This window comes from Saccopteryx bilineata, chromosome 9 (genome assembly GCF_036850765.1).
Source record: "Saccopteryx bilineata isolate mSacBil1 chromosome 9, mSacBil1_pri_phased_curated, whole genome shotgun sequence".
Lineage (NCBI taxonomy): Eukaryota > Metazoa > Chordata > Mammalia > Chiroptera > Emballonuridae > Saccopteryx > Saccopteryx bilineata.
The window spans coordinates 50,720,118-50,747,202 of NC_089498.1; the positions used below are offsets into that span (position 1 = coordinate 50,720,118).

The 27,085-nt window shown below is 43.6% G+C and overlaps 1 protein-coding gene and 1 long non-coding RNA gene across 3 annotated transcripts in view; one reads left to right on the forward strand and one right to left on the reverse strand.

The window, feature by feature from the left end:
* Positions 1–16,392: 16,392 nt before the first annotated feature.
* Positions 16,393–27,085, reverse strand: part of LOC136313687 (uncharacterized) — a 37,531-nt gene continuing 26,838 nt past the window's right edge. The window contains exons 2-3 of the long non-coding RNA XR_010727166.1: positions 23,877–24,027; positions 16,393–17,162 (exon numbers count right to left, since the gene is read on the reverse strand). This is a non-coding gene — a long non-coding RNA (uncharacterized lncRNA). The remainder of the gene's footprint in view (positions 17,163–23,876; positions 24,028–27,085) is intronic.
* Positions 18,956–27,085, forward strand: part of ASAH2 (N-acylsphingosine amidohydrolase 2) — a 142,307-nt gene continuing 134,177 nt past the window's right edge. The window contains exon 1 of one of the 2 annotated variants that reach the window (XM_066244175.1): positions 18,956–19,131. The gene's annotated coding sequence lies outside the window, so the exon portion shown is untranslated. The remainder of the gene's footprint in view (positions 19,132–27,085) is intronic. The other variant, XM_066244173.1, reaches the window with a different exon arrangement.

Sequence of the window (27,085 nt, forward strand, 5' to 3'; positions counted from 1 at the left end):
GCAATATGTTATAAAACTTTGTATTCTTTATTACATGTCCTTGCTTGGATATTGATGCATATACTTTTCAATAAGTTTTTGTGCATTATCTTGTAATCTTTGATAAAGGATATTAATGTCTATAAATACATAGTATTACTATGATATATTAAAACAGTTTCAAAAAAGCTTTTTGCAGTAACCCTTTAAAGGATGAAAAGACAACAGAGTTTAACAGATTTTTTTCAGTAAAAAAACAGAAATCTGTTATCAGAATTGGCCTTGGATGGTACAAAACAGTCACAAGCACAACCAGTCCAATTTGAAGAACATCAATTATTGAAATAAAAAATGATAACTCCAAAATTGAATATAGTCTTCCTGACTGCTGGACAGTGCAACAATAGAACTATTTTAAAGAAAAATATGATGGACTAGTAATTTCTAACAAAAAAGTGAGTATTGTGGAAAATATGACTTCATAAAAGAGAGAAGTGTTCATGTGTCAAAAGAATGGAAATGTTTTCAGATTGAGGCATCAGGGAAAAATAAAGAGGTACAGCAAGCTTCTCTAAGAAAAAAAAAATTGAAAGAACATTTTGCATCAAAAGCTCATAACATTTGTAAACACTTAAAAAAATATGAGCAGGATTCAATAACAAAAGCAATAGATATGATGATTGAAAACTACTTAAATACTATATGTAGAATATTTAATATAGTTTACAGCCTGGCAAAAAGATGTAAACCATTTTTAGACATAAAGCTGAGATAGAAGTGCAAATTATAGAGCCCTGGCTGGCTGGATGGCTCAGTGGTAGAGCATTGGCCTGACGTGTGGAAATTCCAGATTCAATTCCTGGCCAGGTCACACAGGAGAAGTGCCCATCTGCTTCTTTACCCTCCCCGCTCTCCTTTCTTCTCTGTCTCTCTCTCCCCCTCCCATAGCCAAGGCTCCACTGGAGCAAAGTTGGCCCTGGCGGTGAGGATGGCTCCATGCCTCTGCCTCAGGTGCTAGAATGGCTCCGGTTGCAGTGGAGCAATGCCCCAGATGGGCAGAGCATTGCCCACTGGTGGGCATGCCGGGTGGATCCTGGTTGGGCTCATGCAGGAGTCTGTCTCTCTGCCTCCCAACTTCCCACTTCAGAAAAACACACACAAAAAAGTGCAAATTACAAATGGATTAGATACAGGAATAGTACTACATTTGCATAAAACTGCTGTGAACATAGTTGATTTCATTGCAAAAGAAATTTAAAAATATTTACTAAAATTATTAAAAATAATATAAAAGTATGTTTTATTATTGACAAAGCTTTAACAATATCTTGCATACCAGTTATTATACTTTTCTTAAAAGTTGTGGATTCAGTTACATCATCAACAATTTTTGTTGAGCTAGTTGAATTGGAAAAACAATATGCAGAGACAATATGTTCTTCAGTTATGGAAAGTTTAAGTAATGTTGGGCTTGCTAAAAACAACCTAGAAAAAAGTTTAATAGGATTTGGCTCCAATGGTGCCAGCGTTATGCTTGGGAGAAGATCTGGAGTGAGCGCTAGGATAGCAAAAGAGTTTCCAAACATAATAGGGCACTGTTTAAACCACTGCCTGCATCTTGTTTTACATGATTTGATAAAGGAAATAAAGCAAGTAAATTATTTAAAAATATTTATTGAAAGGTATATACTATTTTTCATCAATAAGAACCAAATTGAACTTACCAAAATATCCAAACAGCTTGGAATTGAAATGATAAAGACTGGTAGAGTTTTGGGACCAAGTTGGGCTGCCTGTAGTTTAAGGTCAACCCCAGCTGTGTGGTTACACTTATCCAGCGCTACATCACTATTTTTATTCAAATAAATAGTACTTAGGTATGGCTGCCCGTCTTGAAAATATATATATTTTATAACTGATTTGGCATTGATGATTGATATTTTAAACAAAATTTCTCTTCTTTCAAATGCACTGCAAGCAAGAAATATAGACGTAATAAAGGCTGAAAATTTTATAAGACCTATTAAAGCATTTCTACTGTTTGGAAAGAAAAAGGGTCCATATAAAAAAAAGTTGATGAATTAATTATTTCAGAAAACTTCAAAAATATACAATTTGTAGAAAATCATCAATTTATTGGGCTTCCTCGGGAAAGACTTTCAGAAAACATTATAATGAATTAAAAAGAAAAGACTAATGGATTGTGAACAATTAAAAGCAAGTTGTAGCCAATTTCAAGATAGGAATAAATTACAATTTCTCAAATTTTTGAAGCCAGATTACTGGAATATTAAAGAAAAATTGTTTTAAATTACCAAATTGATATTAATAATTATTGAGATTTTTGTGGAAAGCATTTTTAAAAATTCCCAGAACTGTGCAATTCCTGAAAGTGTTCAAAGAGCTAAAAATATTGTAAACAATTGCTGTAAGCTCAGCAGAAGTGGAAAGGGGTTTTTCAAACATGAACATAATATGAGAAGAGAGGTCACCTGTTTGTAATATATCAAACACAATGACTATTAGTCTAATAGGCCTACTTCTAAAGGAATGGGATCCTACTCCTACAGTGAAAAGATGGTTAAGGATAAATTACACAGCTGATGATGCTCGGATAAAAGTGAAGAAAATTGCAAGTGAGGATGTCAATCCAGAAGCAATATGGAAATAACAGTTTTATTGTTTTTTGTCAGGTATTATTTAATATTTTTTATTAATATTTTAAAGCTCATAACATAATTTAGTTTTGTGTACCTCTTTTATTGTTCTTATTTAAATATCAAATGCTTGAAATAATGAACTACCTTTCGGTATATAGGGTTTTTTTATACCAAAAAAAGTCATTAGGGCAGAGAACTGGTTGCTAAATTATTTGAATTTCACCATTGCCTGGATGTTATAAGGTTTCTCTAACCATATCCTGTAGTTTGCTAAGAGTTTAACAGAAGGACTGAGACTTAAAACTTTTTTCTGTACCTATCCTTACACTGCCCCATCCCTGACATTGACGATTGCCAGAGCTGTTTTGTTTTTATTGTTTGTTTGATTTTTAGGGATAAGCCCAGAATGATTTGCAGGAACAGGGGGCTAACGTAGCACAGACCACTTGAGGCTGGCCTAAGCAGCTTGGAGGTCTATTTACTGACCTCTTTATAAACTCTTCTAATTATACTCTCATTATAATACTAATATCTCCTTCCAGGGGCAGAGATTTTCTACCATCTTGAACATGTGATGTGTATATAAGCATGTTTTTTAATTGTGCATGCACAGCAATGTCCCCACTTATACAGGTGATGATGAAGCTCACCTTTAAAAAAAATTTTTTTTTATTGAGTTTATTGGGATGAGAGTGGTTAAAGAGTTTCAGGTGTATAATTCTATAACACGTCATCTGTATATCTTCTTGTGTGTTCACCGCCCTAAGTCCAGTCTCCCTCCATCACCCTCTATCCCCCCTGGACCCTGTTCTACCTCCACACCCCCTTTCCCTCTTGTAACTCCCATAGACAAAGTTCACCTTAATGTTTATGCTGGATGTCCCTGAATAAAAATGTAGCTAATTCTTTGCTTGGGGCCATGCTGCTTTGAGAATTCACACCTTCCTTTTGTGTCCTTGCCTGTTGGCCTGAAATAAAGTGTGTTACATCTCGTAAAATCTCAGAGTTGTCTTTTGGCTGGCAGCTACTGCGTAACTGGACATGGTTCTGTCTGGTTATGGAAAGACCCAGGGTGCAGGGCTTTATTCTCTTTAATCCCCAATCCATGTTATTTCTGGGAAGGACTTTATACTTTCTCGATTAGAAACCCTTAAAATCAATGTTACAAGGTACCTTTGTGCCACTTTTGAATAAGAACCACAGAACTATGTGAACTATGGACTCTGGAGACCATGGTGGATTGTGTAGCCATCTGCTTGTTTGTGGGAACCAAAAAGCTTTGGGGAGTGGATTAAGAAGAAAATAATAAGCTCAAAGGTAGTACCTCCTGTCTGGGAAACACCTATTTGACTTGTGTTAAACCTTCAATAAAGATTTGACAGTTGAGCCCTGGCCGGTTGGCTCAGTGGTAGAGCATCAGCCTGGCGTGCAAAAGTCCAGGGTTCAATTCCCGGCCAGGGCACACAGGAGAAGCGCCCATCTGCTTCTCCACCCCTCCCCCTCTCCTTCCTCTCTGTCTCTCTCTTCCCCTCCCGCAGCCGAGGCTCCATTGGAGCAAAGATGGCCCGGGTGCTGGGGATGGCTCCTTGGTCTCTACCCCAGGCACTAGAGTGGCTCTGGTCGCAACAGAGTGACGCCCCGGAGGGGCAGAGCATCGCCCCCTGGTGGGTAGAGCATCGCCCCCTGGTGGGCGTGCCGGGTGGATCCCGGTCGGGCGCATGTGGGAGTCTGTCTGTCTCTCCCCGTTTCCAGCTTCAGAAAAAAATAATAATAAAATAAAATAAAAAAAGATTTGACAGTTTAGGTCCTGGCCGGTTGGCTCAGTGGTAGAACATCTGCCTGGCGTGCAGAAGTCCCAGGTTTGATTCCCAGCCAGGGCACACAGGAGAAGCGCCCATCTGCTTCTCCACCCCTCCCCCTCTCCTTCCTCTCTGTTTCTCTCTTCCCCTCCCGCAGCCGGGGCTCCACTGGAGCAAAGTTGGCCAGGCGCTGAGGATGGCTCTGTGGCCTCTACCTCAGGCGCTAGAATGGCTCTGGTTGCAGCAGAGCGATGCCCCAGATGGGCAGAGCATCGCCCCCTGGTGGGTATGCTGGGTGGATCCCGGTTGGGTGCATGCGGGAGTCTGTCTGACTGCCTCCCCGTTTCCAACTTCAGAAAAATACAAAAAAAAAAAAAAAAAGATTTGACAGTTGAAAGGATCAATGAGTGAGTGGCACCACTGTTTTATGAAGAATGAGAATAATTGTGTGGAGGAAGGAGAAACACTAGGAGAAAGTGGAGGAAGTGTGGTGTGTCCATTGGGGTATGGACTGGGGACTCAGAAGTGGGTTCAGATCCAAACTCTGCTGCTTGTAGGCACTGTTGCTTAGAAAATTTGCTCTGAGTCTCAGTTTCCTCACTTACAAAATAGGGATGATTTTACCTATGTTACATAATGTGGGGCAATGATGAGGCATGTGTACAAGTTAAATGCTCAGTGAACAACCACTGTCATAGAGAGGAATATGAGAGAGAGAGGAAAGCAAGGCCCCTATGGAGTCAAGGAAGAAGTCTCAATCAAAGGACTGTCCCCAGCCATAAAGAGAGCCAGACTGGATCAGAAACCTGGACTCCGTCTTTATTTGAACTTCTGAGTATATAGTGTCAGTAGTCTGAACCTATTGGCATCTTATTACCTTTGGTAGAATACTTGCTCTAGTATTCTGAACATCTGATGTGCGTGCACAGTGGTTGTTCTGAGTACTGGCCAATGCTGAAATAGTATGACACAGTCATCTTGGTTGATAATAAGCCAAAGTAGCAATGGAGCGGAAACATGTGGCTGCCATGATTTACTGGTGCTTGCAGTCTGCTCCCTTGGCCAGTTCTGTGTTGTCATATGGAGGAACTGATACTGTTTGAATTGCTTTCTGCTGATAGTATTTGTCAGTATGAGAGGGGAGAGGAAGACAGGTTCAGCCAAAGCGGTGCCTTTTCTGAATTCTCTCTTTTTTTTTTTTCTTTGCATTTCTCCGAAGCTGGAAATGAGGAGAGACAGTCAGACAGACTCCTGCATGCGCCGACCGGGATCCACCCGGCACGCCCACCAGGGGCGACGCTCTGCCCCTCCGGGGCGTCGCTCCACCGCTACCAGAGCCTCTCCAGCGCCCGGGCAGAGGCCAAGGAGCCATCCCCAGCGCCCGGGCCATCCCCGCCCCAATGGAGCCTTGGCTGCGGGAGGGGAAGAGAGAGACAGAGAGGAAGGGGTGGGGGGGTGGAGAAGCAAATGGGCGCTTCTCCTGTGTGCCCTGGCCGGGAATGGAACCCCGGTCCCCCGCACGCCAGGCCGACGCTCTACCACTGAGCCAACCGGCCAGGGCCTCTGCATTCTCTTTTTAATGAAGACCCTATGACCATGTAAAGGTATATTGAGTTTCTGACTGAGGATATAGAAATGCTCCCTGAATGTTTAGAATGTTTCAGAATATATATATATATATATATATATATATATATATATACACACACACACACACACACACACACACACACACGTATTTTGGAAAAAGGAAAGCTACTAAAATTAATGTTTGTTTTGAAGGCTTCTCTGAAATCATTGGCTTTAAGTTTAAAGAGGCCACAGTCAGATCATTTCCCAGCTTATGGAAAATGTGTTCATTAGGAGCCTTTTGGCCAAGGGAGACTTTTGACCTGTGGCTGGTGTTAGGCTGTGGTAGTGGCCCCTAGCAGGGGTCAGAAGTGAGGATACAGTGCATTTGTAACACAAACTTCCTTTTCACAGCAGGCAACATTACAAGCTTCAGTGAGCCTTGTAGGCTTCATACCAGAGGCAAGCCGACGAATTTGCAAGTGTTTGCTAGCTCTGTTTCTCCACAGGCTCCAGGGATGAACATGTAAAGCAAATGGCTTAAAAAGAAATCATGTCCAATTTTTGCAGCTGGCATAGTGTTCACTTTGGAAGCATTACTAGCCCTGGATTCTGGAGCATATTTCCAGGCTCGTGAGCTGACACCAGATGACTCCATGGAGGTTGATCTATCTTCCCATGTGGCCCACAGTGGACACTCAGAACTCTTAGGGCCAAGTGGTCACCTAATGAGGTCCCCCCCCCCCTAAGGCTCCTGGTTTCTGAGCACCAAGTGTTCCAACTGCAGGAAGGCAGATAAACTGAAGCAAGGAGTATAGCCAGAAGGTGGTGTTCCTTGTGTTTGTACAATCCTCTGCACCACTTGTACCCAACACACAGCAAAAGATGTTGGCGGTGGCTGTGGCAATCAGTTCTTCCTTCAGGAGAGGAAATGTCAATGTATTCAGCACAATACCTTCCATAAACCATTAACATTCTTCGAGTGTCTATTCAAACAAAAAGTCACCCAAATTAGACGGGGAGATATCGGAAATGTCACTTTTAACATATGTTGAGTGTGGAGAACTGTGACAGTTTGGTTTCCTGTAGATCTGGGCTGAAAAACTGGTTTAATTTCTCAAGATGTTCAGGGCTTAATCACCAATTAAAATCGGTAACAACCATGGATTTTCTCAAGCTCTAGGAAATTCATTTTCTTCTGAGGAATGAAGAGGGCTCAAATTCACATATTCCTCATTTGACAAAGCTGATGTGGAATTCAGAACCATTTTCCTCCTGTGAAACGGAGGTCAGAGTGGAGAGGCAGCCAAGCAACAGAAAGACCTGCTTTCTGTTTTGATTTACAGCAGCTTGTCTCAGACGCCCAGGACTGAGCGGAAATAAGCTGGAAGGGCTGAAGCTGAAGCCAGGGGACAGGAGTCACTGAGCGGTGTGGCCCCTGGAGGGCAGGTGAATGTTAGGTACTGGACAGCACGGAGTTCTCTGTTGTCCAGTTGTTTTATCTCTCTTTCTCTCTCTCTGTCTCTCTCTGTCTCTCTCTCTCTCTCTCTCTCTCTCTCTCACACACACACACACACACACACACGTATATAAATTCAGATTCATATCAGTATATTTAAGACTCTAATAAATCTTCCCTTCAATAACCTAGTATTTTCCAAATTTATTTGGCCTGGAAACCCTTTTTGGATACTCTTTTTTTTCTCTCTAAAATTTTATTATGAAAAATTTTAAGTGTACACTAAATTTTAAAGAATTTTACAATAAGAACACGCATACAGTATCTATCGTTTTATTACCTCACTTGATCACACATCAGTCCATTTGTCTCTCTATCCACATATCAATTATTTTTAATGCATTTCAAAGTTACTCACAGGTATCGGTTTACTTCTCCGTAAATACTTTGATATTTATACCATTAACTAAAATTCAAAATTTGTTCCCAGTTTTTTTACGGGTAAAATTTATAGACAAAGGAAGACACAAACCTTAAGGGTATACTTTATGTTTTCACAAAAATATATGCATCTATGTAACTTGAACACCTGACACGGCATAAAACATGACTATCTTCCAAGAAAATCCCTTCACGCCCTTTTCCCAGTCAATCCCTGCCAATTCTTCACCCTTCCAGCCCCAGAGGCAAACACCTCCTGTATCTACCCTTTATTTCTACCATTGATTCTTTTCAGTGTGTACTATGTATGTAGTTTTTGTGTATGACTTCTTCCACTCTGCATAACATTTTCTTTATTTATTTTTAAATTTATTTATTATTATTTATTTGAGAGAAACAGTGACAGAAATATTGATTTGTTGTTCCACTTTATTTATGTATTCACTGGTAACTCTGGTATGTGCTCTGCTAGGAATCAAACTAGCAACCTTGGTGTCTTGGGATCACACTCTAACTAACTGAACTGACTGGGCAGGGCCACTTGGACAACAATTTTAGATTCATCCATGTTGATAATTCATTCCTTTTTATTAGTGAGTAGTATTCTACTAAATAAGTGTACCACAATTTATTTATCCTCTCTTCCATAGATTGATACCTGGACTTTTTCTAAATTTTGAATATTATGAATACAGCAACTAAGAACATTCTGTGTGTGTATGTGTGTGTGTGTGTGTACAAGTGTATGTATGTATGTATATATGTTTTCATTTTTAATGGGTAAAATGCTGAAGTGTGGGATTGCTGGGTCACAGGGTAAATGAAAGTTTAATTTTTAAGAAATCATCAGACCTACTTCTAAGGAAATTTGTCTTTCTCTTAAAAAAAAGACCCACTGATGAAAATACCCCAATACCTCTTTCTTCTGGGTAAGGTTGTATGTAGATACAATACCCAGAACATCCGCAGCTCTGAGAACAGAACTGACACATGGAAAAGAACTGGGTCCTAATAATATCATTGGACACTGAAGCGACCCATTGTGGAGCTGCCTTTCTTGGAGTCATGTGAGTCAGTAACATTTCTCATTGTTTCAGTCAGTTTGAATCAGACATACTTTAAATTTTTTTTCTTTTACCAAATAAAATTTTTTTTATAAATTTTACTGAAGCATCACCTACATACAGAAATATATCTACAGATTAATTTTCACAAACTAAATATACCTAAGCATCTGGCCTTCAGTTCAAGAAACAGCACTGCAGTGTGTCAGGGTGGCCCTGAGGATATAGAGCTGTTATTCACATTGCCAAAAGTAGAAGTGAAAAATAAACTTGAGACCTGGTTTGGTTCACTGGTGAATTCGGACAAGCTTTTAAGGAAGAACTTGGACCAAGGCTGTACAATAACAACATTAGACTTCCCCCATCGGAAATCCCTCACTCTCAACTTCTCTCCCCTGGCTTCTCCATCTCCCCCAAACCTCCCCTTGCAGTCGCTTCACGGACACGTTCTCTCTCCAAATTCCTCTTGGCTTGCACATTTCATTTCCATAAGGCCAAAACCTTACCATTAGTTAAAATAGCAATCACTCAATTTTCCTCGAGTCATCCTGGGTGTGAGGTGAGGACCAGTGTGGTGGAAGTGCAACTAGATAAATACAGTAATCCTGCAAAGTGCCCGTTGTCCACTAAACAGGTTGGAAAACTAGGGGTCAAGAAGTCAGTTGTGTTGCTTATCAGCTGGGTGACATTGGACATGCGGCTCCTTGAACTTCAGATGTTATTTCATCTGTGAAATGGGTAGAATGATAGCTACTTTATAGGACCTTTTTGAGGGTTGCTGGCAAACAGCTTACATACATTAAGAAGGGGCATAGCAAGGGTTATGTTCTGGGGCTCATGGGGTGACATCTTTCCTTTTCTCATCCTAAGCAGGAAGGGATTCTTCCCACCAAACGCTGTTGGCTGAAGCACTGAAGTGGACTAGTGTCTCAGGAGTCACATGAAGACTCAAAGGGGGTCACTTGCTGGAGTTTGAGAGCAAAGCTGCCTATAACCTTTAACTGTCAGAAGACTGGCCTTGTCTTGTTCAAGGCTTATGAAGGAAAGCATATTCTTTTCTAGAAATCAACCCAATTATAAAAGCTCACATTTGAGTAACCTTTGAGCAATCAGATATGAACACTGAGTGAGAATAGTCAACAGATGCTAGTTCTGTCCTTTGGTATTGGATACACCTCCCCTGAGCAGACCTCATGTGAAAAAAAAAGGCAGTGAGGAGTCATAGAAGACAGTGAGCCAACTGTCAATGAATAAGAATTTGGATGAATCAGAACCAATTTACTGGCTAAGGCTTCTCTTCTCAGAGACCAAATTTTAAAGATACTTACATTAATTGGATATTAAATTATATACCAGTAGTTTATGAGTGTATAGTTGACATGATCTTTCCCCATAACTATTTTTCATTTGAACTGTCATTAAATTAGCATTTTTTCCAATAAAGTACTTAAAAATTAGTTTAACCTCACTCTATAATTTATATTTCTAATTCACATAAAAATCAATATATAATTATCAAAAGAAAAGTGTCTACTCTGTACTACCTGAAAATATATCACTTGTTGGGATACATTTTTCTCTATCATTGTCTTTGCAGACATTAGCTGTGTCCAAACCAATCTCAACAAGTCCTTTTTATAAGGTCTTGAGCTAAGGAATCCTCCAGATTTCCTTTGCAGAGATGCCCCATGCTTGAGTTCCTTAACCAAACCTATTTCTCTCACTCTCTTTCCCATCTTAGTCAAGGTTAACCCTGCTCTACCAGTGCTTTAGTCTAGAAAGCTTTGGAATCATTCTTGATTCTTATTTCTCTCTCGTCTTTATAAACCCAACAAGAAATCCTGTTGGCTGCACCTTGAAAACACATCCATATTAGTCCACTTCACATCATTTCTGCTTCTAGCCTTCAAGTCCTACCCTCTTGCTTGGATATTGCAAAATGCTCCAATTACTTTCACTATTTTTACACTTGCCTCTCTGAAGTGGGTGTTTCTCATCCAATCTAGGTGATAAATAGTAGAGTAAGCTTTCTAAAGAACAGATTATACCACTGCTCTGCTCAAAAATCTCTAATGACCTCCGTCTCATTTGGAATAGTATCTAACATCCTCACCTTGATCTGGAAGGCCTCCCCAACCTCCATCTCCTGTATGTCTGGCACGCACGTGCTGACCTCCATTACAGCTGCTCCATCTCTTGTTCTCCCTGCTTATGTCAACCTGGGCATCTTTTCTTCCTTCAACCCATTAAGCACGTTCTTGTTTGGGGATCTTGGTGTCTGCTACTCCTTTTATCTGGAATGTTTTTTCCCCAGGAATAAGCATGACTTAAACTTTTCCCACTTCCGGCCTGACCTTTGGTGGCACAGTGGATAAAGCATCAACCTGGAAATGCTGAGGTCACCGGTTCGAAACCCTGGGCTTGCCTGGTCAAGGCACATATGGGAGTTGATGCTTCCAGCTCCTCCCCCACTTCTCTCTCTCTGTCTCTCCTCTCTCTCCCTCTCTTCTCTAAAATGAATAAATAAAAAAAATTTAAAAAATTTTTTTCCCACTTCCTTCAGGTGTCAACTGAGATATTATCCCACCAGAGAATATACTATATAAAACAACTTTCTCTCACTTCTTACTTTTCCTTATTCTTTTTTTATCATTTATAACCTAATAAATTATATTTAATTTTATTTTTTGTTTCCCTTTCTCCATTTAGAGTGGAAGCATCATGAAAAGAAGGGCTTTGTTTCATTTACTACTCTATCATCAGGGCCTGAGTTCTTGGCCAATAGTAGGCAATTAATGAATACACAAATAAATGCTGGGTTGGATAATACTACCTGACCATTAGTCAAGATTCTGGTGCCCAGATAGAGCAAAACCAGGTAAAAAGTGCTGTATTCTCAGGTCCCACCCCCAACCTGAGAGTTATAGATATGCTTCATATTATGTGGGTAGTAATCTTATCAATCAATAAATTTATTCATCATTATATAAACTGCTACAGAGAGATATAGTGAAATAAAAGGAGTTTGGACTCTTGGTGGAATAGGACAAGTCCCCATTAAAAAACAACAACAACAACATTCAAGACCAGAATTATAAAGAATCAGACAACTCAGAGATATTAGTGGGTCAAATGGTCAGAGAAAGCTTCTTGAAAAATATGGACCCTGTCTTGATCCCTGAAGGAGGGTGTTCTAGTTATGTTTGCTATATTACAAACACCTCCAAATATAGTGACTTAAAATTATGATTTTATTAAGGCTGACAGTTTTGTGGGTAGGAATTTGGCTGGGTGATACCTCTGTTCCATGTACATTGCAGGGGTTTACTCCTTGGTATTCTGTTGGTGGGTGGATGGGTTTGGAGTCTAAGGCTGATCCATTCACTTATCTGGTGCCTTTGTGGGGGTTGCGGGAAGGATGAGTTCAGGTGGAACTGTGACTGAAGCACTACGCGTGGTCTCTACAGTTTGATAGTTTCAGGATTTCCAGACTTCTTATATGCTGACTCAGAGTTCTGTTAAAAACAAGACAACAGGGCCAAAATGGAGTCATTTATACTAGGCACCAAACCACCAGACTGAACCTTAATTATGGTTTTGACTTTCCCAGAAATGGAATCTTAAATCAGTAAAGTCAGGAATTGCCTGATTAGCAGTAGTTAGGTATTTTGTCTGATTACACCCTCACCATCCCCTCCCTATTGGCAAGAACCTTGCAATAACGAACCTGAATTTTTTTTCCTGGTACAACTTTCTTGTCCTTCTCCCTTTTTGCCTACAAAAGTCCTTCCTTTTATATATCTCTGTTGAGGCCCTGAATAGGAACATAAGACAGGGACAGAGTTCAGTGACCTGAGGTAAAGGCCACAGTGACTTTACTGACAAAAGTACTGAACACAGTACTGTGCTGAACACAGCACAACAGAGATAGAATTAGCAATTCTGATTAATCCATAGGTGGGGACATTTGAGCTACTTGTGCCCTTTAATCTGCTTTAAATAAGTTCTCTTCCTGACTTCCTTATTCTTGTCCCTGCTTTCATTTTGTATGTATCAATAAATAACTGTAAGGACTGTGGGTCAGGGTTGTCTCATGAAACCTGTGTAGGGGATTGTGAGGCGGTCTCCCTAGGTCCCTCGGTGCCCTCCATGGGGTCTCTGCGCAGTCATTGTCTCCTCAGATCCCCCTTCTATCTTCTAGAATGGATGATATCTGATTCTTGAATCACTGAATGAAGTTAATAAGGTCTTTAAAATGTAATTAGTTTAATTTTGTTTTTCAATGGGCCCAAGAACCAGTCAGTGTTCTAGAAAACATGGAAGCTCCATGGCCTTTTGTGACACAGTCTCAGAAGTCATATGGCATTACTTCTACAGTCTCAATTGTCAGACATAAGCTGTAATGCTGGTGGTTGAGGCCAGACTGGTTCCCATTGGATTCAGGTGGATGATAGAAGAACTGTGGAGATGGAAAGTGTTGGGCTATTCCCGTTTATTAGATTCTCACAATGGTGAGTGAGCAGACAGGCAGGAGAAAACCTTTTCTCATGGTGGCAAGTGAGCAAATAAGAAAATCTGCCCCTTGCAGTGACAGGTGAGCAAACAGTCAAACCACCCCTCATGGTGGAAGGCCAGCAATCTGCTCTGAGGGAAAGTACCTGGAGCCCTATGTAAGCTATATAACCACGTGGCTCTGCCACATACTCATGCACTAATCATGCAAAGTGCAAGCGAGCAAGCCTAACACAGCTGTTTCCCCACATTCAACCCCTTCAAGGCTACTCACCTTACAATCTATGTGACAGGTATCTTCTGTGATGGTTCTTGTGTGGAGTGAGGTACATTTCAGGCATCCCCAAACTACAGCTCGAGGGCCGCATGCGGCCCCCTGAGGCCATTTATCCAGCCCCTGCTGCACTTCTGGAAGGGGCACCTCTTTCATTGGTGGTCAGTGAGAGGAGCACTGTATGTGGCGGCCCTCCAACGATCTGAGGGACAGTAAGCTGGCCCCCTGTGTAAAAAGTTTGGGGACCCCTGAAGACTGTAGCAACAGCACAAGCTATACCGAAAATGACAATAATTACAAAGGTGCCCTTCACAATGCTGTCTCCTTAAACACTCAAGATATAGTACACTTATGTCTTAAGCAGCCAGTTGCTGGTTGCCCAGGGAGTTAACTGGAGACCCACCTCTACTCGCCTACCCCACGGTGCCAACAAGGCCACCCGTCGTAGGTTGGGAAGCCTACACAGTCCAGGGCCATGTCCATTGAAGCCATTGGCCTCTCAGGAGGGCTGTTGGGTCAAGCAGGAGCACGTTGCCCTGCTGTCCAAAGCCTGGCTTAAGTAACGTGTCCTGGTGTGTATCTGCAACTGGATGGGAACAGCTTCCCGGTGGAGGAGGGCCTCCACAGATGCCACCCTCCACCAGGGTCTCTTGTAGTACTGTCCACAGTATCATGTCCATCCAGCAAGGTAGCTGGTGCGCCCTTCTTATTGCAGCCCCTGCTTCGAGTCCATTACACTGCTCAATGACAAGTCCACGATAGAGAGCCCAGCTGTCTGTGCAAGTCACCAAGGTAAAGGTCCATTATAGGCAACTAGCCATTTATCTCTTGGATAACGGACCTCAACACCTTTTCATAAGTGTTCTGTCTGTTGCCACAAGAGCCATTCAAACCCCCCAGCCAGCTCACAGGGCCTGGTGGGGTCAAACACATTTAAGGCTTGTGCCACCTTAATAGTTTTCTTAGCTGCTGTGAATGCACCTATTATCTTCTAAGGCCAATACCTACTATACATTAGAAGGGGACCAGTGGGTTGCCAATTCCACATGGTGTCTCTGGTCCCTGCCTATCCTTGTTAGACAGGTTCCTCAGCCCTTCCCCTATTCAAACTGGCTCAATGGATCTTGGGGATCCTCCTCTCCCTCAGATGTCTCTGTTATATAATCTTGCAGCCATGCACCATGAGCGCCAATTGTTTTCTTGGCAGCTGCCAGGGCCACCAACTTCCCCTGCTTTTTCAGTGGCTGGAACCTCTGTTGCAGCTTAAGCTGCAGCCAAAGCTCTAACAGGATTCTATTAAACTTGCCATCTAATTTCTCTCTATCTGCCCTGGCCATGATCAAATCTACCCACATCTATGTTCGGCCATTTCTCTTGTTAGTTGCGGGGATGAGCAGCACAGGCAGCAGCTTGCACATCCCTATGGTTCCCCACTGCCTCTACTTCCCCCAAATCTTTCACCATTTGTGTAGCTGTGTTGATGGGCTGCCCCACATAGGGGTTCAAGATAGCCAGTAGTGACCCAAAAAGGGCTGACAGGACACTAACAGAGAATAAGGTCCTTCGCCCCTGCTGTAAATACTTTCTCACCTGGCCCATGGGACCTCATCTTGAAAGCTGCATTTCTCATACCTAGTTCCCAGAGGACCTGCTGCAGCTCAGTATATAACTGCCACCCAGCAAGTCTCCAGCATCCTGCCAGACCGCACAAATGGCAGCCATCTCCGATTCTGATAAGGTATTGTATTCCGGGTTGTCATGGCAGTTCTGAAGATGGTGCCTCAAGGAAGAGTTGTGGTAATGATGGCTAATTTCTCCACTTTTGTTCCATATAGTATGATAACAACCACCCCTATGTCCCACAACTGCAGCAACCAAGCTGCCAGAGACTTAGTGGGCTTCTGCCTGAATTTCACTTCTAACTCCATCAACCCTGTGTGGTGTAGGGCTGGACCACAGAGTGCTCAACTACGTGTGGAGGGAGTTGTGACTGCCCCTGAGGCATTTTCTTCTGCTGAGTTTTTACCTTCTGGGTGACCACTGGCTGAGCTCCGAGTCTGCCAAAGGCCATTTTAGCCTGAACCTCCTCCTCCTCAGAGGAGTAAAAAATGACTACTCCTGCTGACTTAGAGTTACTCCAGTGGTACAAATGCAGCTCCTTCTTCAGCACCCGCTTTGGCTCCTGTGGTTTCCAGCTCTCAGCCTGAAGTTGAAACTGGAGCTCTTGAACCCATAGCTGTTTCTCTAACAACTGCCATTGCCAGTGTTCAGCTTCTAGTGCAAACTGGAATTCTCAAATCAGCAATTCCTTCTCCACCAATTCTTTCAGCTTCTGCTGCTGTTGGCACCCGGCTCTCGAACTCACACAGCCTCTTGCACAGAGCTTTCAGTTTTAGTTCGCAGTGCTGTAAAAACACCCAGCCCAGGGCCCCAGCAGTGTATCAGTAGAAAACTACATACTCAAGAATGGCCACCTCTCCATCCCCCTCTTCAAGGGTGTTGGTGGCTCCATTCCAAGCTGATCTGAACCCTGCTGACTATGCCAGATGTAATGCTGGTGGTCAGGGTCAGGCAGGTTCATATTGGATGTGGGCAGATGGTAGAGGAACTGCAGAACTGGAAAGTATTGTGTCATTCCTGTTTATTAGATTCTTGCAATGGCAGATGAGCCAACAGGCAGGGGAAAACCTCTTCTCATGGCAGCAAGTGAGCATACAGAAAGAATGCCCCTCATGGTGGTGGGACAGTGATTCACTCTGAGGGAAAGTAGCCATAGCCTTACGTAGGCTACGTACACATGGCTCTGCCACGTGTTCCACACTAAGCATGCAAAGTGCGAGCAAGCAAACCTAACACAGGTGTTTTCCCTACACAAGCCTACCCAGATTCAATGGGAGATGACATAGATCCCGGCTTTTCCAAGGATAGAGTATCAAAGAATTTGCAGCCTGGTTTTCAAGCGGCCTCAGTGAGTGATGATTGGGTTAAGAGGCTAGTAGTTGGGAAAGTGTTCGGGGTGAGGGTAAAAGTTTGAGGAGGGGTAGATTAGGGTGGGTACGATTAGGAACCATAAAGAGACCAAAAGTGAGAGTGTGACTGGGAGAAATACCAAAGACAGATAAAGAAAAAGGTTGGGCTGGGGTGAGTTTGAATACCTGGTAAGGAGTCTAATTTTTGTTCTGAAGACAAGTAGTCTTTAAACTCTATGCTTACATATTTCTGAAAGAATTTTGAGAAACACATTTTTAGGTTGACATCCAGTCTCCCCCCCTTGTGCCCCCCATAGTTTAGAAGTAACTGAAAAGGTCAGCAGCTCTATATGGTCATCCAGGCTGGTGGAGATTCTTCACTGTCTTCTTTCTGAACCGCCAAGGTCACTGTCAATATCTCCCTCCCAGTCTGGACCTGCAGCATACAGAACACACAGAAGGTTTTATAGGCCAAGAATGGCATTGGTGCATATCACCTCTCACTTTCCATTGACCAGACCTCAGTTATATGGCTACTCCTGACTGCAGTAGAGCTGAGCCAGAAGAGGGGAACACAGGTTTTATGGAAGAGCCAGTGCTACAGAACATGTTCAAAGCCTTAGGCACATTTGCCAGCATACCCTAAGCATTCAACATAGTCGCTATAGCTATTGTTATAATATCAGCATTCTTATTATTATACATTCTGTCTACAGGCTGTGTTCTGTGCATGGATGGATTGGCGCTTCCTTTGCTGGAGCCTGAAGGCCCCCAAAGCCTTTATGGAAAGGAGGCCGCAGAGCCTTGGAGCCCAATTAGTAGCTAATAAACCTCAGCTGGCAACTCTACAGTTCCTGTTAGTGGGACGAAGAGGTAACCTGTGTAATAACTTCCTAACTCCAGTTTCCAGCACAGCTGCATGTTTATTTCTTGCCTGCCTGCCAGAGTGCATCTTCTGTCGGATACTTAAACCCCTCCTCCCTGACTTACACTCAACTGCTCTTTCCCTGTAAGTCCCAGGGTGGGCTCTGTTATGGCCTGAAGAAAACCAGGGACTTTCCTTAGGATGAGGGGCAAGTTTTGTCCTTATATCTGCTATTTTAAGTGACTCACGAGTGACTGTAAAAGTGACACTAATTTTCTTGAGGAATCCTAGGCTTCTGTGCTTCCTGCATGATGGGAAATTCAAAGACCTGATCACACATTAAAGTCTTTGCATTTTCCCCCTGCCTTTGATACCTGATAATCTGGGCCCCAAAGGGTTAGAGGTATGAACTTTCCCCTAAGGCCCTTAGTAATTATTGATTTGTTTTAATATTGTGATACTATTTAATACTCCAATCTACAGGGAATTGATGTTTAGTTTTTGCCCCAGAAGAATACCAGGGAAGGCCCTGGCCGGTTGGCTCAGCGGTAGAGCGTCGGCCTAGCATGCGGAGGACCCGGGTTCAATTCCCGGCCAGGGCACATAGGAGAAGCGCCCATTTGCTTCTCCACCTCTCCGCCGCGCCTTCCTCTCTGTCTCTCTCTTCCCCTCCCGCAGCCAGGGCTCCATTGGAGCAAAGATGGCCCGGGCGCTGGGGATGGCTCCTTGGCCTCTGCCCCAGGCGCTAGAGTGGCTCTGGTCGCAATACGGCGACGCCCAGGATGGTCGCAACATGGCGACGCCCAGGATGGGCAGAGCATCGCCCCCTGGTGGGCAGAGCGTCGTCCCATGGTGGGCGTGCCAGGTGGATCCCGGTCGGGCGCATGCGGGAGTCTGTCTGTCTCTCCCTGTTTCCAGCTTCAGAAAAGAAAATGCAAAAAAAAAAAAAAAAAGAATACCAGAGAAAATGCAAGCACTGTCTTATTTGCTTCCCCAAACTACCAAGGTGACCATGTGTAATCGATTATCTCCATTGGGTTACAGCCTTTCTAGAAAATCAGGGGCATTCCCTTTCCCAGGCTTAACTCATTCATACAAAATGGTCCTCACATCTCCATGCTGCTTTGTCCTGCAAAATCTCCTCTCAGTAGTGTGGAGCTGATGAGGTGGACAAAAAAATCTGATATTTTCCAAATGAAACAGGAGAAACAGGACAGGATGAGGAAATAAATGAGTCCCTCCCAGGCTGCGTATGTACAGGTACAAAATGAGGAACCCCAGGTGTGATCTTCCCAGGATGGTACAGGGGCTCTCCCATGAGCAGGCTCAGCTGGAGTGTGTCCTGCCCTGTGGTGAGTCAGCATGCAATTAGTTAAGTTGGCAAGCCTTTGGCTTCCTTGGTTAGAATACCCAGCCTCCGAGAGTTAAGCTGCAATGCTGCTCAGAAGAGCAGGGGCTGAGGGTCCGAAAGCATCGGGTGCTCTGGCTTGACGGAGGAATGACGTGCGGTTGAAACAAGCAGCTGCTGCAGTAGGTCTGGGTACGTAGCTCTGCTTTGATTGATAGTGTTTTCTTTTCTCCTGAGAGAACAAAGCAATGGTTGTTTATGTTTGCAAACTAGATCCTCTGGACATTGAGAAGGAACAGATGTGTATTAACCTGCTGTTTATGATGAGAATAAGTAATAAGGATTGTGTGGGGGAGCACATTCTTCATACTCATTTATATTTCTGGTTGAAACGGCTGATTTTCTTAATTCTATCTGAATTCAAGTGCCGTATGGTCAGGTCATTTGAATGTCATGGTTACAATGGAATTCAAAGGGTATCTTTTGGCTCTTATTTTTAGAAATCTTCATATCTACATTCAGAGATACAGATTTGGTTTGCAGAGTTTTTTTGCTGAATTGATAAAGTCAAGTGTCAGAAATCCATTTTCCTACCCCATTTTGGAAAGCAAGAGTCATCTCCTTAGGCTTAAAGAGAAAACTTCTCCAAATGTATCATATGCCTGAGTAAAACCAGTGGCATCTTGGATATAGTCTTTTTCTTTCTCATTTGATGACTTTAGTTTCAGAAGTATGCAGCATGACCTGAAATAACCTTTAGAATCCCGAGAGGGGGTGTCTTTGTTTTGTTTCGTTTTGTTTTGTTTTGTTTGAGTATACTTGATTGGGTCACACAGGCCTTCCCAATCCTTGGGATGTCTTTCTCTGTTCTACCAATTAAAAAATATCTGAGATTCAGAGTAGATTAGAACTATCCCCAAAGACTTGGATTGGATGGAGTTTCCAAGGACATTGGGACTTAAGTTTGTCCGGATCTCACTGCATCTCCATCGGGTTCTGCGGCATCCTCCACTGGCTGCCTGACTCTGACGACTTCTCCCCGGTAGCACTCCCGCAGACTTCAAATGTGGGATGCTGCTTCTCCAGCTTAGATCCCACTTAACAAGTAACTGCTTCCCGGTACGGTGATCAAACCTCGTCTTAAACTGTCTTGGAATCATATATTTCCTCCCTACAGTATAGCTTCTTTTATACTCACCCAAATTTCTAACCAATGGGAGACCCCATTTTGAAGACAAGCTTCTCTTTAAGAAAAAAAAAAATGCAAACACTACCTTAAAACTTGGGTAGGTTATCAGTTATGAATACCTTTGTAATATTAACACCTTCCCATTTAGTACCTCTTTAATGCCACTCTCCCTGAAGTAATGGAGTTTCTTGAGGATGGAGGAAAGGTGGTGAGAATTAGGACTTTGGGGCCTAGGCTCTGAAGGCAGAGGGTGGGCAAGCAGAAGAAACCCGAATGGGTGTTGCAGTAGCAATCAAGGAGGCTGAGCTGAGAAAACAGAGTCCTGAGAAGGGGAAACTGAGTCATGAGAACAGGATCTGATGGCATTGTACATAGTGGTACAGGTGCAGGTGCCCGTGACTTCCAGGGATACATGGCACAGTTAGCACCTAAGGAAATTAATTCTCAGCTTCTCAACTTCAATTTGAATAGCTTTCCAATTGTTTTTTGGTATGAGAACTCAGAAAAGCAAAGCAAGCCAAGCCAACAGAAATGGACCACATCTCATTTCATCTAGGTTTCAAGCTCCTGCCAAAGACTCTCTTAGAATTAGAACTGAGTGAGAAGGTAGTCATGAGGACAGGGTGAATATAGGAATACATTTATTGGAAATAAAAATGAAATAGATAGTTTCTAACAGTAATTCTGATTTGGCTGCCTGATCTGATGAGTTTTGTTTGGCTATTTAGGGTCCTGTAAATATTTACTGTAAATTTAACATGATGCTTTTGCTGCTCAAAGTTTTGCCAAAAACATATTTAAAATATGTGTAAAATATACAAAAAATTAGACTCTCCGATTTTGCAAGTATTTAAGCATACAAAATCTTTAGATATCATCTTTTAGAATGTGTAAAATTCTTTTAGGGGCTTTGTGAGCAAAAACGTGTGAGGATTGCAGGTATGTGCTGTCTAGTAGGTGAGACGAGCCTGTCTGACAGCAAGGCCTTCACCCTCGGACTGTCCCAGAGTCCTGTGCCTCCTGCACCCCTCCACCTCTCCCCTCGACCTCAGGGCCCTGCAGTTCCCATTGTTCCACCTCCACTGCTTCTTCTATGAACCAACTGGTTGATCTCTTTGACGTTTTCAGTAGTTGCCTAGTGATCTGAAGATAGAATGTGTAGCGGAAAAGTTTTCATAAGGCTAAGGGTTGAGGAAGAGGAGGATTTATTCACTGATGTCTTCATCAAGCATTTCCCCCCTACACCATTCATTACTTTATTCATTCAATGAACACTTACCCACCCAATTCCTCTTATGCTAAGCAAAATCGTTAAGCAATTGTCTCGGCCTCATGTGTGGCCCGAGTCTGGTGGAGGAGGCAGGCATGGACATGGGGTAACAATTGAATGTGATCAGTGCTGTAACTCAAGGCAGGAACAGGGTTCTGGGCAAGCGCACAGCAAGATGCAGCGGACGCAGGAATCAGAGTCCCGGAGGGCAGAGAGGAGACAGCTTTTGGGCTGAAACGCTGAAGCCTGAGTAAGTGCTTTTTTTTTTTTTTTTGAAGCTGGAAACAGGGAGAGACAGTCAGACAGACTCCCGCATGCGCCCGACCGGGATCCACCCGGCACATCCACCAGGGGCGGCGCTCTGCCCACCAGGGGGCGATGCTCTGCCCCTCCGGGGCGTCGCTCTGTCGCGACCAGAGCCACTCTAGCGCCTGGGGCAGAGGCCAAGGGGCCATCCCCAGCGCCCGGGCCATCTTTGCTCCAATGGAGCCTTGGCTGCGGGAGGGGAAGATAGAGACAGAGAGGAAGGAGGGGGGGGTGAAGAAGCAAATGGGCGCTTCTCCTATGTGCCCTGGCCGGGAATTGAACCCCGGTCCCCCACATACCAGGCCGACGCTCTACCGCTGAGCCAACCGGCCAGGGCCGAGTAAGTGCTCTTGAAAGAAGGGAAAGGGCATGTGAAGCAAAGAAAAAACTGAAGGAAGGCCTAGAACTAAAAAGGATAGAGCTGCCTGGGGGATGAGCCATTGGGCTGCTTTCCTGGAGCTTGGAGTGGGGGGTTGGGGAGTGAGGGAAAAAGATGGGGCGGGCATGCTCTTTGGAGACCTTTGTAAAAGGAGGAGAGCAAGTTGGCATTCTTGTCTAGCTGGGACTCAGTTCTTGTTCTTGGTCTGGGCCCAGCTCTCCTCGATCCCAGCAAGGCTACTGTTTCCCCAACACTGACCTCTCTGCTTTATGGGGGGTGGGTAAGTAGAGGGGGGTGGAGGGGGAAAGTGTGGCCTTTGAAGTCCTGCCCTGCGGGGGACAAGCTGAGGAGGGGCTTCCTGTGAGGACCCAGACCCTGCAGCCTGAGGGAGAAGGGCTGCCCTGTCTCTTTTCCTTTGTCGTCAGGCACGTTCTGATCACCTACTGTAAGGCCAGTAGTCACGGCCATCGCCACCAGGCACTGCAGGTTCCCATCAGTTTCGGACAGACCGTAATGAAACTGTGGAGCCAAAAACTGGTGGGCCATGCCTTTATTCTAGCCTCGCAACCAGCCGACTAGTACAAACTGAGGAGCCACTGTGCCATTTCACCCCCAGGTGTTGTAAAGTACCAAAGGCTACAGAATTAATATTAATATTTTAGGAGGCTTGGAGAACATTTTATTAATTTGGGTTAAGGTGTGCAGAGAAATTGTGAGAATAGTCTCTGTACTGTGTGATTGGCATAACCAGGATGGCTCTTGCCATTGTATTGTAAATGAAAAGGGAAGGAAAGCATGGATTCCCTGACATTCCACCACACCTGTGGGGAAAGGAATGAATGGCTAGCCAGGTGCAGGAAGGGAAAAGCCAAAATAAACCTTTTCTTATAGCAATGAGTCATTTGCAGGCATTTGTCCCCACGGAAACTACCTCTCCTACGTAAATGAGTGTGTGACTCTGGACAGAGAGATAGCAGATAAACACTAGATAATATAGGAAGGCCTTTAATATGTAAAGAGACATCTTTCTACCATTGTGTTGGCTTGTAAATTTGTTTTCTCCAAAATGATATATGGTTTGCAAATTGAATGTGGTCCTATCATGTTAAAGGACATATGACTATAACCAATAGCGGTAAGGGGCTCCTAATTGCAATTTTTGCTTCTGTACTTCCCACTTACAAAACTATAAAAACTAAGTAGAACAAAAGGCCGACGCGCTCTCCATCAGATTTCTGTCAGAATTCCCGCGGCTTGGCCAAGCTAGACAATAAAGCTTTGATGTGTAAACGACGGACCTTGCTCCTGTCTTCCATATTTCGGGTCCCTCTGAATTTGGATTAACAAAAACAAACACACGGGGCACCAAAACCCACTCACATGTTCTCCGGTTCCACAACCATGAGAATCTTTTCCATTTTTTCCTAGAATCGAAGGCCCCCACCAGTCTAAATCACCTCTGGTTTCCCATCTGCCACCATGTTTCTTACTCTCTGCACAAACTGGCTTCTCCTTCAGCACTTTGCCATCTTGACTGCTGCTTCTCCTCAGCACACTTCCTCTCTCCTCTCACTCTGCAAAAACATGGCTTCTTTCTTCTTCTCCTTCTTCTTAAAACTCTTTGGTGAGAAAACCCCTCCTCCAGCACACATTAGCATAACAAAGCCCTTTTTGGAGCAGGAAGGTAATTAGCAGTTTCACAGATCACATATCTGGGCAGCAGCCATTTTTAACAATAAAAGTGAGCAACTCAGAAAATACAAATTTTGCAAACTCATTTGCTCAACACCTACCATGTGTCAAGGTGATGTGATCATTGCAGTTGGAATCAAAAGATGTAAATTCAAATCTTATGTCTGCAGCTTATTCATTATATGAACTTCCTTGAGCCTCTATTGCTTCACTGGAAAAATTGGGATTCCGTGTGCAAACTTCTGGGCAGTTCTGATGATACAGAGAAAGATAGAATGGGCTCATAAACCAAACTGACTAGTAGAGACACTCACTCATTACATAGTACCAGAATAGAAGAGTGTGTATAGTTTAAGAGGAAGAAATGGGTTAAGCCATAAACTCTGGGGGATCACTGTTCTAATCATTCACATCTTATTAGCATTCTGTGAGCTACACAACAATATCACATACTTTCTCTCTGTATTGCCTCCACAATCCTGTGAAGTAGAATCTTGGAGAAGGGTGAGGACAGGCCTGTCCCCATTCCAATCACCTTTAACAGAGGAAACTATTGTGCTGTGAAGTGATACCCAGAAACCTTGCCTCATTGTTTAAAGCAGAGATGCCAGGAGCTGGCTCTGAATGTTCTTCACATAGGCACCTTTCCAAAGCCTTTCTGTAATGACCTCTTTGCCAGCCTCTTCATTTCCCCCTTGGAAAAGAAAGTGCCTGCATGTCTGCTGCTAAGAGACAAGGTCATGTCTACAGTAGGTGAAAAAAATGGAGAACTTGTAAAATCTCTAGGACACTTTCACTGTTGAGAGGTAGAAAAGGAACTAACCTAATCGGACCTCTCCCGGGGCAAGCACTAGGAGTTCTAGCATCGGGGTGGAATAGGATCCTTTGAAAAAAAATGGTCATCGAAACTTTGAGACGGCCAATTATCCATTCCCAGGATCATGATTCCAAAACAGAAGGATAAGAACCACCCCATATGCTGAAATTAAATTATAAGTTACCCTAAAGAGATGGAACTCTGGGCCCTGGCTGGTTGGCTCAGTGGTAGAGCGTCGGCCTGGCGTGCAGAAGTCCCGGGTTCGATTCCCGGCCAGGGAACACAGGAGAAGCACCCATTTGCTTCTCCACCCCTCCCCCTCTCCTTCCTCTCTGTCTCTCTCTTCCCCTCCCGCAGCGAGGCTCCATTGGAACAAAGATGGCCTGGGCGCTGGGGATGGCTCCTTGGCCTCTGCCCCAGGCGCTAGAGTGGCTCTGGTTGCGACAGAGCCAGGTGGATCCCGGTCGGGCGCATGCGGGAGTCTGTCTGACTGTGTCTCCCTGTTTCCAGCTTCAGAAAAAAAAAAAAAAAAAGAGATGGAACTCTGACACCCAGGCTCCCTGCAGTAAGGGACACTTTGTGACAAAGTCTCAGCATGAGGAAACTTGTCCCACATTTTCCCCAAAAGGTGGGAGTCCAATCACATGTGGACTCAAGGTTCATGCGGGTTTTTCTCATACCTTCGTGCAGGACAGCTTCAGAGGCAGTGTGATGTTTGAAAATAAGTGAAGAAGGTGGTCAGGGGTTAGTTATCCGGACTGTGGCAGCTAATGAAGCCACAAGAGGGCAATGCAGAGAATGGCACTGGTGACTTTGAAGGAGAACTTTAACATCTGCCCAGGAGGGTAACATGAGTTTCTTGGGATTTTGCCAAGAAATAAGGCAGAATCTCCTGAAACTATTTCCAATATTGTTTTTAGTGCTACCCACATTTCCTGATTGCTCTTGATGTTGACCCTGGGCTGGGATAAGCAACTGACATAAAGAAAACCCTCAAAATGTATTTATGATACAAAACAAAGCGATATATACCACAAGGATATGGTTTCAACAGTCACTTGTAGGATCCAGTCTCAATTCTTGCTACATGTTATCTGTGGGGACAGTACTGACATCTGAGACTATACTTCAGACTGTCCTTGGTGGCTTAAGAGGTGATTTGTGCAGTGACAGTGGTGTGTTGAAGAAGTTCATGTTGGTTCATTGGGACCAATTGTACACAGATCTTCACAACTTTACTTTCAGTGACTTTCTGTGGTAGCTTGACATCAACCATGGTAGGAATATTTACACCACAGAAATGGACAAATATGATACTCCAGGGCTTTGTATTTCTGGAGATCCAGCTGTTAAACATTTAGCAGCACACCACTGTCAGTACTTGTTGCAGAAAATTCTTTGATAAAGAAATTATGTACTGGTTTAAGATATTAGGATAAAAATAGCTTTAGAAAGAAATTATTTTGTATTGTGGTATTGTATTGTATATGTGGTAGAACATTATGACAGACATAGGATCAGGTTTGCTTAGCAGAACAAATCCAGAGTTTGCAAATGGGGAATACTCTGGCCAGGTCACCTTTCCAGGACAGGCTACTTCTTTCTTTCTTTTTTTTTTTTTTTTTTCATTTTTCTGAAGCTGGAAACAGGGAGAGACAGTCAGACAGACTCCCGCATGCGCCCCACCGGGATCCACCCGGCACGCCCACCAGGGGCGGTGCTCTGCCCCCCAGGGGGCGATGCTCTGCCCATCCTGGGCGTCGCCATATTGCGACCAGAGCCACTCTAGGGCCTGAGGCAGAGGCCACAGAGCCATGCCCAGCGCCCGGGCCATCTTTGCTCCAATGGAGCCTTGGCTGCGGGAGGGGAAGAGAGAGATAGTGAGGAAAGCGCGGCGGAGGGGTGGAGAAGCAAATGGGCGCTTCTCCTATGTGCCCTGGCCGGGAATCGAACCTGGGTCCTCCGCACGCTAGGCCGACGCTCTACCACTGAGCCAACCGGCCAGGGCCTACTTCTTTCTTAAATGATTCTAATTTAACCCCTGAATGATTCTAATTTAACCCCACAACCCTATATTTATGTTACTATATTAATAAGAAGAAGAATGTATAACTAAACCTTTGGAGCTCAAGTGAAAAAATACTTTAATCATTTAGGTTTTTGGATTGGTAGAAGTAGAAACAAGAAATCAACTAGACCCAGATATGAAAGCTCATTTGTTGAAGTTCATTTCCCTAACTTCATATACAGAAGGATAGGGTAAGACTGGCATCTCACAGTAGATTAACTCTATGGCTAGCATTACCATATGTCCTCTCAAAAATGGGGAAGTCTTTAAGAAGTCTCATCATAGTAATCATCCATTCATAAACAGGCTCTTGAAGTTACTCATCTACTCATGTAAAACCAAAGGAAAATTTCCTTTTGGAAAAAAAAAATGTGAGAATTTCCTAGGGATTATATTAATGTATAAAGTGAACTACTCATTAGCAT